Source organism: Melozone crissalis, unplaced genomic scaffold (genome assembly GCF_028551555.1).
Source record: "Melozone crissalis strain CALT ecotype California unplaced genomic scaffold, PUWL_Pcris_2 ptg000002l_1, whole genome shotgun sequence".
Classification (NCBI taxonomy): Eukaryota; Metazoa; Chordata; class Aves; order Passeriformes; family Passerellidae; genus Melozone; species Melozone crissalis.
Genome location: NW_026535780.1, coordinates 23101213 through 23118116, shown reverse-complemented (window position 1 = coordinate 23118116; position 16904 = coordinate 23101213).

Here is a 16904-nt window from a genome sequence, read left to right as displayed (position 1 = left end):
TTTCTAAGTCTGGCAATTGTTGGTGCTCTGGATCCTCTACAGTTTGTGCTCTTGAATCATATGGTCCAAGATATGACCCAAAGAGCTGGCTAAGTGCAGAGTAGCTGGAACAACTAAGGTCTGGCACTTGCATGCACTGGAATTATATTAGGCTTTTTGCAACATCATCGCAGATTCATTTTGGTACCACTAATAATTTCCACTTTGTACCTCTATCTAGTGTCCACATACCTGCCTCTCAGGTTTAAAACTGTTTACCAAGTTCATCCAGGTGTGGTGTCACGGAGGATATTGCAGATCCTCTTTTACTCTCTAGTCTGTATTGTTCATGAACACACTGATGGGATACATTGGCAAAGCCTTGCAGGACCTCACTTGAGTATCTTGCTAGACTCCAGTAAGTCTTTGGTAATTCTTGAGAGCACTTTGTACTGCTGTGATTCTCTTTGTGGTCAGGATGGATTGGAGCCCTGTATCTGTGAGGACTTTGCAGACTGACAATGTCAAAGGCATTTATAACAACAGGGAGATGTGGATCTTGTGTGCCTGTGGCCACCAGGGCAGTTTTCACAAAGAAAAGAGAGGTGGTGAGGTATGGCACAGTTTGTTCCTGTGCCATATTGTCTGGGTGTTGCTTGGTTACTTCTTCACATGCATTTACAAAGGGAATTCTATAAAAATTATCCTAGCTCTTTCCCAGGTTTAAGTTGACTGACAAGAGTCCCTTTATTTTTAAATTACTTTTGCTTGTCCCACTACTCTCTTGAGTTCTTCCCTGTGCTCTGTGAGTTCTCAGAGAGCAACACTCATCGTCCCTAGTGACACAGCTGATTGCTGGAGCATCCTAGATAAGAGTTATTAGCTGTTGTCAACTTGAATTCTATCAAAGTCCTCTGACTACTTTAGCTTACTCTTTCAATTTCTTAACATGGTTTATTAACTTTTGAATGAAGTCAGAAATGCTGTTGATTACTTACTTGTAAATCTTTCATTTTCTTTCCTTCTTCGTCAGATAATGGACCTATACTTAACTTTATCTTTCCTTAGATATTTGTAGTCTTTGTATCTGCCTTTTAGAATCTCAGCTGTGTTTTTGGACTCTGAAAATGAAGGTGTTACTGTGTTGACTTTGGAGTCTTCTAAACCCCAGACATTTGTTTGTCTCTTATATTTGCAACCACTGTGGTGAACTCTTTGAAGTATTTTTTTTGCATGGTTTGCCCACTGTCGAGCTATCAGAAGTTTTATATATTCCATCCTGATCTGTTCAAAGCCCCAAAAATGCAAGAGCATTCTCATTAAAGTTTGAGTTCTGCTGAATATTTACTTACCTACAGGCTATCAGTGAGAAGGACCAGGCTGGCCTGATAAATCTGAATGTGCAATAGTAGTAAATGTTGGATATAAAACTGCAGAGCATTAATTGGATTAAATGCTTGAGTGACTTTTCATCAGACATCATTCTGGCCTCTGGTTTTCTCTTCCTCTGGTTTTCAAGACTGTCCCTATACTTTAATCATTGCTGCCTATCTTTTCCATATGGATGCCAATGTAATCCAACCCCTCACAAGAGCACATCATATCTGTCTCCTTATCCTTAGTTTACCAAGAGAAGAGTAATACCCAAGCTGCCTCTGTGTCTTTTTCAGTGCTTTGCAAAATTAAAGTATGCCTGGACAACAAATCCATGTTAATTGTCCAGTATATTGTAGACTGTCAGGATAGGTCTTAATTTTTAATTTCTTATTCCTGATATGCCTTCAAATTTCAGTGGCCATTACCTACTGATAGTTTTTACTTTCTTTTGGTACACATTTTCTTTAGCTGTTGATAATCACTGCATATTTTTCTATGAAATGGTTGCTTTATTTATTTCCTGTGAACATTTGTGGATCCTTTGAAGAGGGAAAATGAAGTATTTCCAAGCAGAAGAATAATAAAAGAATGATGTCTTCTTAAAAAAACCCACGAAAAGTCTAAAATGTTTGATTGTGTCCTCATGGTATTCAGAATTATTCTTATGGTCATTACTCACTTTTGTTACAATAATGCTTAATGAAGTTGTATTTTCTGTTGGAGACACAACTCAGATTTATATCACTATGGGCTATGTGCACTATGTGTGCAGTAAGGGAACTGATCAGGATGTCAGTGGGGCTCCTTTTCCTTTCCACACAAACTGAGGGAAAAATAATTTTTATTTCTGACTGGTTTTCTGTTGCTGCATTTTTATTTAGAAATAAATTTACATTCGTTATGACTTTACAAAAAATTGCTTAACCCTAAGAGATTTTCTAAGGGACATCTGCTGGTGTTAGCTCTTATCAGATCAGTGCTAGAAGAGAATATTCTTATTGAGGTCTAAGAAATAGTGTTTATTGAAGACCATGTTAAGTAAGGTCAAGAAACAGTAAACAGCTGCTTTTTGTTACTGCAGTAAATCATTCAAAGAATTTGCTGTTATGCATCTGAAAACAAGAGCTGTTAGCAGCTGAAAGAATGTGACACTGTCTGCACCATAACCACCAGTAGCCAAGGAGGACAACTTCTCAGCTTCTGGGCTGACTTCTAAATGGACAAAGCCTGCCTGTATTTTTCTCAAACAATAATTGAATTCTACATCACTGAAGTCAGTAGGAACTCAATTTTGTCATGTGCTAAATACTCACACGTGCAGAAAACTGCTAGCTTGAACACATTTGTAAAATCGATGTCACATTACTAAAATCAGTGTAACTGATGCCTGTATATCAGAAGACAATTTATGTGTGGCTGGAAGATGCAGTAGTCTGTCTAGAAAACATACACAGTGTTGTACCAAGACAGGCTACAAATTCTAATCGATAAAGTCAAAAGATGGCTTTGAGCTGTAGTCACCGTCAGTCCTCAAAATTTCTCCTTTTATCATAAACCTTTTGATTGGAAAAAGGTGGGCAATATGACTGTAGACCTCAGAGAGGTTAGTACCCTATGGACAGAGATTTGGATACCACTCTCTTAGACACTTCTGAAATTATTTACCTCTCTTGCTTGCTCTGTGACTCCAGCCATTATTTCAGGACCCAGCTCTCTATGTTGTGCCCCATTTCCCCACTTGTGGTGGGTGAATGAGTAGGAGCACAACATTATAACAGTGAAATTAAATTGTCCAATGCTGATGCTGCCTTGGCTGTGCTATTTTTAGTCAGTGATGGCTGGACTTCACCTTTCACTCCCTACCAAGGGACAGAAGAAGCCTGGCATCTGCAGAGGTGCTTGCTGAGACTGCATTCCTCACCTGCCGCTGTCAGACATGAGGCTCACAGAGCCCCACAAACAGTGTAACTGGTCGTGTCTAACTGGCCCTAGGCCCTTCCTGTTAAAACCCTTGGCTAAGGACAGCCAGATTTGTAGAAAGGGAGGTATCTTAAAGGCAATTCTGTTGTTCCTATTTGTGAAAATGGCTGGGTAGAGGAAAAGGCTTTCTGTCATTATGAGGGATGGTGGGGGCTTAGGGCTGCAAAATAACTTCCTGTGGTGCTGGACATAGAGAAACATTTGAGAAATACACAAACTACACGACAAATGTTCTTTGGTGCTTGCATTTTTTTAGTCAGGGAGGTGAATTCACGCTGGAGCACCTGGTATGAATCCCTTTCCCAAGTTCAGGCAAGTGAGCAGTCAGCCCATGGAAGGGTCTGGTAAACGGAGGTGCCTGTGTGGGGAAGCTTTGGGAGCAGGGAGTCTGCATTTCTGGGGGAGCTCAGCAAAGACAAACACCTTTCCTTCACAGTTGCCCTGCATGAGGAAAGGAGGAGAGGCAGTGGCGTGATCCCAAATAGACTGTAAGAAAGTTCACTCTGCATTTGCTTACATGAAAGGCTTCGAGCACTTGAGGCTGGCTCAGGATTGATTGATTGATTGATTGCTAATGATGGTTAGGGTCCATTTAAAGGCAATAAACTAACATGTCTTGATGAAAATGTGCTTTATATGGCACCCATGACAGATATTTTGCAAGTACTGACACACCATGCCTCTAACTAATGTGGTAATGACTGTGCTAAGTGCTTGAGTGTTTGGGGATTTTTTCTCCTCCATCCCTCCTTGTTGTCGGTATGTCTATACCAGACATCCTTATGCTGCACTCCTCCTTACCAGATACTCATCTCTTCAAGTACAATTGAATAGGCTTGTATATAATTGGTGTCTCAGGAAGAGAAAAACTGTATGGGAACTTTAACAAAACTGATGCTGATTTCATTGTCAGCAGTGAAGTTTATGAGCTGCTTTTGACCAGAATTTTACTCCCACAGATAATGTGCTGTAGAGCTGGCAAGGAGAGAACAGAAGTCCTTCCATTTCCAGGAAGCTCTGAGGGAGAAAATGAACAGGAAACCCCAATGAAAGCAGTCCCCATTCAAGAGAAGACTAGAACAGAAAAATGGGAACATTGAAAAGTTCCACCAAAAACCCAGTATTGTCACCTATGAACTTGACAGCCAAAAAGTGCTGCTTTCCAGAGTTTTCTTTGCAAGAGGTCCTGGCTCTTGGGCAGATGTAAGCTCTACTTAGAGCTCATTGCCATTGTTGCTTAAACTGATTATCAGAGAAAGCGTTGAAATGTTATTCTTCCTGAAGGTTAGCTGTCCAGTTTCTTAAAACAAGTAAAGCTATTTCTGTTCCCCTTGGAGAGTGAATGGAAGCAGATTAGAATGAAACAGATGGTGCAGAATTTGACTTTAAATCAAGATTCTTATTGAGACCTGTCTGTCTCAAGCACTCTTCAGGCAAATTGATATGCAGAGACATTAAACAAAGAATCCCGATGGTCACCCTGGGGTCAGTTTGTTAGTTAAAGATTTCAGAGCTCAGGACACATTGCTTATTTTTTGAGGAAGGCATCTCCTGTTTTTCTTCAGCTGTAGTAAATACCACCTGTTTTAAAAGGTGGATCCCAATCTGTGGATTCATATTGTGTAGAAATGGTCCTTCTTCTAATTTAGCAAGACTATCAAAACGAACATTATTTATAAACCTTTTTTGTCTTCTGACCACTGCCATTTTCTAGTTTCTCCATTCTTACAGCAGTCTTTTCTTTATCCCCATTTCCAGCCAGCTTTCTAGGAGAGCTGTATTAAGTCTTTCCTCTCCAAAAATATGAGTGAGCTACCATTTAAACTCCCAACAGCTCCTCAGTCTTTTTCTTTACTGTGGAATGAATCACGGCCACTCTCTTTGACATATCCAAATGAATGTCTAACCAAAAGCTGTAGCTCTATACCCCTGAAAGAAAACTCTTAACCTCTTGCCCACAATGCTTCTATCCCTTAGTCTTTTTTGCATTGCTACAGCTATTATGTCCCTTTGGATTGCCCATGAGCCCTTGGTTTGGTTTGGGTCTTCATTTAGATCTCTCTGTATCAGTTAGACATCTTGCCAGTTCTTCTGCCTTCCTTAGTCAATGCTTTTTTCCAGGCTCTTTACATGTCCTCTGTGCAGCACCCCTCCCTCTTAACATCCAGCCTTCACATACACTGCCTGGCCCTGCTCATTTCCACACTCTTGGAGAGTGTTGGTGCAAAGAGCTGCCCAAAAGGTCATCGTCCTCACCTGATCATTGTCCTCACCTGTTGTTTCCTGTATGCTCCTCTCCTCACTCTCAACCTCACTTCTTTCCTTCAAAACCCTGCTTTGCCAGGAGGCATCCCAGGAGCTGGTAGCAGCTGTCAGGCTGTTCCTGCTATCCTCCCAGTCTCTCTCCTATTTCCCAGCATTTGCCAGCTGTCTTTGCAGTGGGGTCTCAAATAGCACCCACCACAGTTGTCTCCAGCTCCATGGCCAGACTTCCCAAATGCCCGGTGCTCACAGCCACACCATCCTGCTTCTCAGGCCACACTGACAAGCCTTTCCCCTGCAGAACAGGTGCAGAAGTTGTTGCAGCTGATAGATGCTGAACCAACTCTTTCTCCTCTCTGTGTTCCTCACTGTGAGCAGCAGCAGGGCTCTCTTGCTCCTTTTTCACTGAGTTAATAGTTTATTTCACAAGGTCTTTGCTTTCCAGACTATATATTTTTTTAATTCTGATTTACTGCCTTGGCCCTTAGCATTCAAATTCATCTATCTTTTTTAAGACTACATTTCCCTCTGCCATGCCACCCTCTCCTTTTTAACCCTTCATCACACATGTGACCTTATTTAGTGACAAGAGAACTGGCAAGTCAGAGACACAAGGGCAAGCCTTGGGTCCAAATGGGGCAGAGAGCAGGGCTGCACATCCACAGCCTCCCCCACACGATGCCCTCTGTTCCCTGCTTGCTGTGCAGTCATCAGTATAGCAGTCAATAGGTAGGTTTTTTATTGCCATGTGCAGCTGGTAAAGGGTTAACCCAGAGAGGAAGGTTTAGGAGCAGCCCAAAATCTGCTCTTCCTACATTTAAAACCACTGTGAACCTAAGCAGCCCTTGTTTTGAAGTGAGCAACCAGACAGCTCCTTAAAAACCTTGGGTGTGTTTCACGCTATGTGTTTAAAGTAATTAGTCCCAGGTCAAGGCTTGCCGCTCTGGTTTTACCCTCAGTGAACCCTGAACTGACAACACCTTGCAGATGGGCTTTGCTGAATTTCCAGCATCTCCTGCCCAACCTGCTTACTTCTTCCTCTTTCTTGTGCTTCATCATCTCGCTTACTTCTCATTTAGTGTCCTTCTATCTGGAGGCACCTGCCTTGTGTGAGAGGAGATGAATCCCCAGCCCACCTGCCCTCCTCAGCACAGTGCACAAGTGAGAGTGGGCAGTGTAAAATCCACGTGAGGGATCCCACCTATGCAGCTCAAGTGCTGAAAAAATCTTAGGAGCAGGACTTGCTGAGCCCAGCCCTTACATTTTGGACATTGGGGCAAGAGCTGGTCTTTGTTTTGCAGCCATTACCTTTCCCTTTAGCATTCTCTCAGGATCATTAATACGCCTTAGTCCTCTCTGTTATCCAGAGTGCAGTTTGCCTGTGTGTTCTGCTGTATCCTGTCTTTTCCAAAGCATCATTACTTTCTGGGCACAAGCAGTTAGGTGCTGGATTTGCTCAGCTTGACTGTGGATCTGCATAAATGTAATTCTTGTATGTATTGATAGGGGCCTATCAATTGACAAAAACATTCTTTGGATGCTGATTCAACTTCATCTGTAGGATTGGCTCAAAATTTGTAATTGCCTTTGTAGGTGCCATCTCTCCCTGCAAGTACATTTTCCCTTTAAAAAAATCCCAGGTGTTTATAATCACAATTTAATAAGCTATATTTTCAGTCTTAATCTCTTGCCAATTCAGACAGATCTGCAGGAGTAATTCTTCAAGTAGCTACCAGGATATTCCCTTCCATGGTGATTTAAATTAGCCAAACAATAACCCCTTCAGTGATTAAAACACCCAAAAAAAGTCAGAACAAAAATCTTACCATTTAAGTCTGTGTTAAACCAATTCATTGGAGAGACACGATTAAAATCTTGGGGCCAAATCCTGCTTGTCCTCTTCATGTAAGTGCTGCTTTTGAGAGCAAAGGGATGAGTGAGAACAGCATTTAGTCCATGCATTAAAAATGTATATCCTTTGACTGACAGGGAACGGACTGGCAGAACAAATGAAAGCACCCTGGGGTAAGAGGAAGAAAGCCTCAGTTTGTTGCTGCAAACTGCACAGAAATAAAAGTACATTTTGTTCCACTATTAAATAAGGAGATTGGGGATATAATACTGTCTCTTCTGCAGCACTTCCATTTTCTGCTCTTGGCAAAGAGGATAAAACTGTCCACAGCTGTAATTGTTCCATCCAGCACTCACATGCCTGGGAGAATTAACATGATCTGCAGAATCTGCTCCTCCTAGCTGCGAGCAGCCAACACCCACTGGCCCCTGAGTCCCAGGGGCTGCGTGCTCCTGTGCCCATGCTGCACCCTGCCAGCTTGTGCTGGACACCCAGAGCCTCCTTTCTCACCCACCTTTGTCCTGGGCAGGAGGGCACTGCTGTCCTTGTAATTCAGCTGCTTGGAAATGGAGATGAGAGCCGCCGTCCTACGAGAGCAGCCCCAACCTTGGTGGCTGCAGCGAGGACAGGATGCATTGGTGGGTGCCTCCAGCTGCCCATGAGCAGCCAGAGCCAGCCTTCCTGGCTTCATCTGTCTCAGGGGGTCTGATGTTGTATTTTGAGTTGGATTTATTCATTACCTTTGTTTGCAGGTTGGGCTTTTTTTGTTGTTGTTTTTGTGGGGGTTTTTTGGTTTGGTTTGGTTTGGTTTTTTTTGCAAGAGGAATTCTAGACAGACATTAATACTACAAGAAACAAAGCAAATTCCAGGAACAAATTACCTCAAATTTTGCACAGTGTAATAACACAGCACTTCTACCATCTTTCCAGACATTCAATAGTGATTGTTATAGTTTGAATTATTTTGTAATGTTCTTGTCTAGCTTTTGCCAAAGCAACGCTTCCCTACTTGTTACCTTGCTGTTTCTCTGGGTGATTTTTGTATTCATGTTGTACCTGATATTTTTCATGCCTCCAGAGCAAAGCCAGAAAACTCCTGCATTAGTGCTGAGGGTAGCCAGGGAGGATGAGTCAGCTTTTATGATTTCCAGTCATAAAATTAAGACACAGTAACCAATGAAAACCTGCTGGGTTTTTGGGGCAAGCACCTTGCCATTTCATTAGTTTTGAGCATGTAATTTCTACTTAGATACAATTATTGCAAAAAAAACATACTAAAAGAAGCATCTTTGGATCCCTCACCACCCAAAGGCAGGATGATGCCCTTGCACCTGGGCACCCCTTCAGCAGAGCAGCTGAGCAGAGCCTTATGAAGCTGCATTTCTTTGCCAGCTTGCCACCACACATGGTCATTGCTGGGACACATGCCCAAGGCCAGCTCAAGGGAGTGTCTGCAGCTGTTGAGCCTTGTGGATGGATTGGAGTTTCCACAACCAGGCAAGCCTGGTGTTGAAACCCAGCAGCACAGGGGAGGACAAGTGTTCAAGACAGGGGTGTTGACTGCCCCAGATAACATGGGATGTCCTTGGAGTGAGGTGGGCACCGTGAGGGTTGTGATAAATAATAGCCCTGCTGGTTGGGCATGAATATGTAACAACATAAATTCCTTATGACACATAAAAACTACTAGGAAACAAAAAAATGTGTAATAATCATGTGCACTAGTTTCCAACCTACCATTTAAAAGCTTTCTGCTTTAGTGGCTGAAAAGCAAAGTGCCTGGATTAAGATCTTCCTTTGGTCAACAGGAGAAGATACATCCCTGAGAGGCACAGCTTTGTACCCAAGGTAGGGCTCAGGATGGGGGAAGGTGTCTTCTGAAAGGACTTCACTCCTGTATGGATTTTGACAACTAGTTTAGAAGAGACTTGACTTCTAGAAAGTCAATATGCATGAGAGCAGTCCTGCTCCTGAAGTCTAAATGGCTTTAGAGCATGACCCAGGCTCCTGGGTTTTATGGATAAACAGATACACTTTATTTTAGAAATACAGGTAATTTTTAAAAAGTATTTTTCTTGCTAAAGTTTTTTTTAAGACTTTTTAAAGTCTTACTCAGCTGTCTGGCTGAAGCCTCTCCAAAGCCAGGCAAGCTCTTGTTGAGCAGGAGGGAATATTGCAGCTCCGCAGTCCCAGTGGCAGGCTGAAACCCAGGGCAGGTGGCACGAACCAGCCACTGATGGCCAAAGCATGCTCAGGGCTGCCTCTTGCTGGGTGTGTGAAATGGTGCCAGGCCACACAGCCCTGAGGTTTGGGGAGCCTGAGGCTGGCTGGCAGGAGATGGGAAATGGCAAAGATAGCAGAGAGGGGACAAACCAGCAGCAAAAACTGGGACAGCAGGTGAGGATAGGGGGTGATTGACCTAAAGGAGAGCAAGGAAATGGGGACAGGGTGAATGACTAGAGACTGACAGGAGCGGGGAGGTGAAGGAAGCAGAGTGCTGCTGAGCTGGGAGCAGGTCTTGGCACACCCTGGGGATGGATGTCCCCTCCCAGGCAGAACATGGAGCCCAGGAGTCCTCTGCTGTGAGCAAGCCCTGGTGAAAATGGGTACCCATGGCAGGGCAGGGTGCCAGACCATGGGCTGGTGCTCTGTGCAGTGGCCCTGACCAGCACTGGAGGGCTTGCTGAGTTCAGTGTTCGGTGGTGGAGGGGTTAATTCCACATATGAAACCCTGTGGGAAGGTAGCAACGCCAGACACCCACAGCTGGGAAATGCCACCTACACAAAGCTAAATTGAGTCTCTGGGAAGCAGTTACTGTGATACTGTCTCCAACGGCAGCCCCGCAGCATCCGTCGCTGCGACGCAGGGCAGGCACGCTGCCTGTGCTCCCCTGGCAAGAGGAGATGCAGTCTCCCCCAAGGACATGTTCTCCAGCTCAAGGAGACAGGCAGCCCCATCCTTCCATCACTGCTTCACTAGAACCTGATGGAAATTTGAAGTGAAGAAACCATCAGGGGTTGACAATCATTCAGGCTGGATTTACTGCTTTCCGTTGTTTTCCCCAGGACACCTCAGCTGCTGGTCCATCAGCAGGGGAAGGCACAAGCCCTCCATAGATGCTGGTGCTCATCCCTGCCTGCTCCCTGGCTCAGCAGCAAAGCTCCTTATAGCTTAGGTGTGATGGATGGTACTCAAGCTGGGTTTATGCCCAGGGGAGTTTCTGAGTTTAAGACCCCATTTATTAGTAACCATGTTACTATATAAAAATCAGGAAGGGCATGACCAGCAGATCACCAGTTTCCTCTCCAGCAGGCCTTCAGCAGTTGACCACCAGCAGTTGATCCTCACGAGCTGTGTGTAAAACATTTCTTTTCAGCACAGGGCTGGTGTTAGTTTGTGATGAGCTCCTTGCGTTTCACTCCAAGGAAGAAAAAGCAGACTTGGCCATAACGTGTGACAAACTGCTGGAGCATTTGAAAAATCAAACAAGAAGCTCCTGGAGAATTGTCAGATGCTTGAAAATGAAACTTTAGGTTTTATTTGGATATCTGAAGTTAGGACTCAGTCCATAATTTCCATGTAGCAGCCCCACTGCCTTGGGCTTGCAAAGTTAAGGTGCTCTGTCTGACAGAGCAGTTAGAGGCAGCAAATAAGGCAGCTTGTGTCCTGCTCACTGGCAGACCAATGCCAAAATGCTAATGGTGGGACCAAGGGCTGGTGCCTGCTTCTACACTTCAGGGTCTAGATGAGTGCTGCCAGGTTTCCTGAGCCCAAGGGTCAGAGGTGTAAATCTGACTGACCATCCCAGGGGCTGTAGACGCGGTCTGGCCTGTGTGACACGGGGTGAGCCAGGGCCAGCACAGCCTGGCCAGGCACCGCTCTGAAATCAGGTGTCCTGTGACACCATCAGCACCCAGCACCAACCACTCCTCGTGCAGGTAGGAGAGCTTGAACCTGGAGCTGCTGGATGCCTCCAGGCTAAGAAGGACATGCTCCTCTCACTGGGGACTCAGGGCTGGGCAGGAGATGTGGATAGACCAGCTGGAGAACCAAAAGGAGAGTTTTGGCATGCTCTGGGAGATAGTAACAGTCCACAAGTTTAGTCTTGACACACCTTATATTATAACTCTGCTCTTTTACCTAGCCAAAGGCACAGGGGAGGCAACACTCTCCAAGGGCTCCTGTGGGCTGCACTGCTCCCATCTACCTGAGATCTCCTGTGGGAGCTGCCTCAGAAGGGCTGGAGGCTGTGCTCTGTGCACAGGGAAAGGGAGCAGAGGGATGCTGTGCTTGTGGCTGATTCACGAGCTGAGTTAATTTGTTCCTCATCTAATGTTAGATTTTAGGAGTGCTGGATGTATTAGATTCTCAGAAAATTAATTGTCAGGGTGACAAAAGACCTTTGTGCTCTTTACTACTAATCAAAGCTAAATATACGGAGAGTTTCCTTCTCGAACATTACAACTTTAAGATTTGCCCAAGTTCCCTGAATGTTGCCATGATGTGGTCACTCTCACTGCTCTTGCTGGTGTATTGGTGTCCTTTTCTCATCCTTCCTTCTTCCCAACTCACTCATCTACTGGGACCCTCATGGCCCCACTCCCTTGAGAAAACTTGTCTTTATGCCCATAACCTGCTCAAGCTTTTCTGCTTTTCTCTCTCTCCTCTTTTTCTCACACAGCTCCTGGACCAGGGATCCTTTCCAAGCTGCCCCAGACCTCTCCAGTACTACACTACCTTTCTTCCTTTCCCTCAGTGCCTCGGGTGCCCAGGAAATTCCCTTAATGCCCAAATCCCTCCTTCTTCCTGAAAACCATGAAAGACGTCACCTACAAAGCTAAAGCACAGAGCCAAATCCACGGGGCAAACCAACCACCCAGCCAGTGTGCTGCCAACCAGAGTCTGCAGTAAGGCAGGAGTTTGCCTCCTGCCCTCCCCTCCTTTCACACTCTCCTTTTGCCTCAGAGCTCATTCACATGGCCCCAACATGGGCTGCACAAGAACACAGCTCCGGGAGCCAGCACCCGTGGCACATGCCAGCATCTCGGAAGAGCGTGCAGCATTCTGGCTGGTGTCCCTCAGTATTCCCAATATCTGCATGGAGCTGGGGCTCCTGCCCTGCATGATGTGCTGGAAGGCAGTGGGGGTTCAGGGCATCAGCATGAAGTAGGATTATTAAAACATTCCTGGTTTATGGCAAAAGCTCTGCTGGATGCTGCAATTTGCATCACGATGGACATGGACCAGATGCTGCAAATAGGGCCTCAGCTACATACATATTTCAGACTCAAGGCAGTGAAGCAGAGGAGGCTGCAAGCATCCCTTTGTCCTTTGCCATCACTGGAGAGCTTTCACATGATGGCATGCTCTGGAGCTTGTGGAGTGCTTCTGCTGGAGCCTCAGGTCAGGACCCCAAGATGCCAGTCTCCCTGCCCTGATGAAGGAACCCCACCACAGATGCTTCCTGCAGAAAGAACAAAAACCCACTGAAATCCACCTTCCTTTGGTATTCCTGGGTCATGGTGAACCTGGTGTGGTACTGGCAGAGCAACCAGTAATAGATAGTGCTGTATAAATAGCTACAAAAAACCCAAGAAAAAGCCAAGTTGGCTAGACTTGTCCACTGGCACAGCCAGTGTCAATCCTGCCTTGCAGCAGCCTGATAAGCTATAAGGTATTCCAAGACACTGCCGGCTCTGTTTTCTGTGGATTCCATTTGTCAGTCCCTCCTGTAACTGTCTCATCTTCAGTCTGGGGCTCTGCCCGTGGCTGGGGCTCATCTCCTGCATGCCCAGTTCCTCAGAGAGCACCACTCTGGTCTGATGGGGCCAGGAGGTGCCAGCAGGAGCTCCCATCCTGCTGGCAGCTCCTAAGGAAGGTCTTGGCTCTGTTGCTGGACTTCTGGAACACAAAGCCAAGCTCAGGGGCATGTGCAGTATATCTTTCCTTGGTAAACACGTTCCTGGGGACAGCAGCAGGGCAGCAGCAGTTTAGCACACAGTCCCTTAGCCTGGGGAAGGAAATGCAGCTTGGGTGAAAGGGCAGCATCGGCTCATTGCAGTCACAGGCTCTGGTTAGCAGGGCAGGAGGCAGCAGTGGCTGCTGTGTAAGCAGGAGCTGAGCCAGAGGCAGAGCATCTCTCACCTCACCACTGCAGGGAGGCAATGGGCCGTGGTCCAGCCCTTCCCTCAGCCAGCTCAGAGCTCAGTGGCCCCAGCCCCAAGCCCCGGATGCTGTGGAGGGGAGCGTGAGCCCGCGCTGGCAGCAGGCAGTGACCAGCAGCCAGCTCCACAAAGGCAGCTCCCTTCTCTTCCCTTTGCATCTGCCCTCAGAGAAGCTGCAAACACTTCTGCACCACGTTTGACAGCTCGGGCATCACTTCTGAAGGCTGCCAAGCTGATAACAGCAGCAGAACCCAAATAACTCATGTTTGCTGGAGCTGAGCTCCCACCCTAAGTGCTGCAGAGGTGCTCACGGTTCTGACTCACATGGCTTATCACAGGGTCTCCCCTCAGTCTCTGTGTTTCTGCAGAGCAAATACCTGCTCCCTGCACTCTCCTGTCTCTTTTACCTACCATCTCTTTACTTACCATATCTAATACATATTATTCTAACAAGATTATTTCCATTTTGCCAGAGGTCTCTGGTTTAAGAAGGCCAGTATATCTAGCCTTGGTCTGCAGCAGCAGTTCTTCCTAGCCTCACTCACTGGAGCTGATTGTACAGCATAGCCAGGGTTCAGCAATATCAAGGCCTGTACACATTTGTTTTGCCATTGAGTTCTTGTAGCAGTAATTAGTTTAAAGAAACCAAGGGGTTATGAGGTGATCCCATGAAAGCAGAGGTAACTTGGCTTAGGCTATTGCCATGACCTCTTGCAAACATCTCCCCGGAATATCTCTGCCAGCAAAGCACAAGGCTAGGAAACAGGGACTGCTCCAGACTGGTTTACCTGTCAGGGGTCACCACCCCCCTTGCTGGCCATGGAACATCTCTGATCAGAAGATGCTTCTTCCCACAGGACAGCTGAGGGATATGCAGGCTATGGTGCTGGGACAGCTGTGTCTCTTGGAAAGCAGTAAGCTGAGTTTTCTAACCCATATTCACTAAGTGCCTTTACGTGAGAAGGTGAGGTTGGTCACTCGGGGTTAGGCCAGCTGGGTGTGGGAGCTGCCTGCAGCAGAGCCCCTGTGCTGGCAGGAGCAGGGCACACCCAGGGGGCACTTGTCCTCCTCCAATTTCCAGCCATTTTCAGATGAATAAAACAAGCCACAGTTGGCTGACATAGTCTCGTTTTTTACCTTGTCCAAATTTCCCCTGAGCTGCGCTGTTGTTATTGTGCAAAAAATAGAGCAAGAGATGTATTAACTCTCAAAGGAAGGGAACTAGAAAAGCAAGCAGGAGCAGGGCACCCTCATTAACTCCTTTGGCTGAAAGTGGGGCACTCGCCTGCAGCAGCAGCAGCCTCTGCCTGGGATGGGGGGAACATGTGGGGGCCACTCACCCATCACCCATGGGCACTGGGTAGGTGAGAGGGGCTGAGGGTCCTACTGAGACATCAATCCATAGCCCTGCTGCAATCCCAGAACATGAGGGACCCTAAAGGGCCATGGCCTGGCTGACAATCCCGTCAGGTGCCACAGAGGGCACGTCCTGAGTCTTGGGTAGGGATAGGCAGGGATGGGTGTCTAAAACCATGCTATCACTCTGGTTCTGGAGCATGTGGTGTTTCCATCAAGTGCTTGAATGACCTTTTCTTACAGCAGAGCAGGAGTAAGGGGGCCTCAGTGTGATGCGGCCCCTGTTCTCTGCAGCCCCTCTGTGTGAGTGCCAAGGGGAGGCAGCTCCGAGATCCCTCAGCCCCGGGCAGGCTGGGCTGCAGCAGCATTAATCAGCAGCAGTGCAGGCTGGGCTGCAGCAGCCATCAAGCAGCAGCAGTGCAGGCTGGGCTGCAGCAGCATTAACCAGCAGCAGTGCTGCTGGCAAAGCTGCCTCTGGTCTGTCCAGCATGGCTGCTGTTCCCTGAGACACCTGCAGCACCCATGGCCACCTGCCTGTGCCCTTGTCCCTCCATAAAGCACAAACCCAGGCTGAAGCAAGGCCAGACTCTCAGCTGGCTCGGGCTGACTTCCCTGTGTCCATAGTGAGGTGTTCCCAATATCCCAAGGGCCTCTTCCAGCCCTGTTTCACATGGAGATTCAAGGGTGTGGTACTGCTGGAGAGCTGCAGCCAGCACCTCAGCCAGCTCAGAACCTGGAAATCAGTATGGGTCAGATTTTGTTCAGGTGCATTAGCAATTGCTCTGTTGGATGCCATGATAAAAATAAGGATGTGCACTCAGCTGGTGAATCCCTGCTTTGTTTTGTGCTGGTCTTCTGGGATCAAAGTTACTGGTGGCTGCATTTATTCTTCAGCCTAATAATGGAAAAATGTTTAGCATATTTTATATATTCTGGCCTCAGCTTTAGACCTGGGTGACAGACAGTGCTTCCCAGAGAAGCAGCAGCCTTTGAGCAGCCCAGCATGATGCATTGCTGCAGTCTGAGAGGGGCCATAGAGCAGAGTTGGAGCAGCAAGAGAAGCCTTAACAGGAAAAATAATGAAGCTATAGCACAGTTTCTGGTTGTTACACAAACAATATTTGGCTGAGGTACTCAAGCTCTCATATTTCTCTGTGAGAAAAAATCACAGACATTTTACTCATACATAAACTGCCCATCTTGAATAAACCAGGAAAACTCTGCTGGGGCATCACAAGGGAGTAGAAAAATGACTGTAAATCCAGCAGAAGGTTACTGAGCATCATCTTCTCATCTTGCTCAGCCATCTCAGGGAAGAAGTGGTTCAAGGACTCACCAGAGGGGATTTAATTCCCTGCAGACCCGGGAATGGGAGCTCAAGGATGCTCAGCCCTGCCAAGTGGGGTGCAGGTATGCAGCCATGGGCACTGCAGCATGGGGAGATGCAGGGGCAGGGTACAGGGCCTGGAGACACCCTGTGAAGAGGCACAAAACCACTGCTCTGCTTTTGCTTAGGATTCTGTGGCTCTCCCTGGCTGTTTGTACACAAACATTTACTGGGAGTTTTGTTTGCTCTGCCAGGAGAGCATGCTGGGATACCATGCTGGGACCCCTCAAAATTCATCCCCTAGCTAAAATACTGGGAATTATTGCTACTACCTGCCATCCTCCAAGGTGAAAAGACAGCACTGCTGGCAGCAGGGCCATGGGCTGGCAGGGGGCACAGCCTGGTGGGGTTCATAGGTATTAGCCCCTGCCAAAAAACACAGCCCAAGAGCTTGCAGGGCTGGGGCTGCAGTGCCTGCACATGCTGGGGAAGCCATACATTTGTTTACTGCAAATGTCTCCATAGAAACTCCTTCTCCAGGGCTGAAGATGTGGATCCTGGAGCTGTGTGGAGTGAGCTTTCTGCCCCCAGCACACCTCGAGCAGC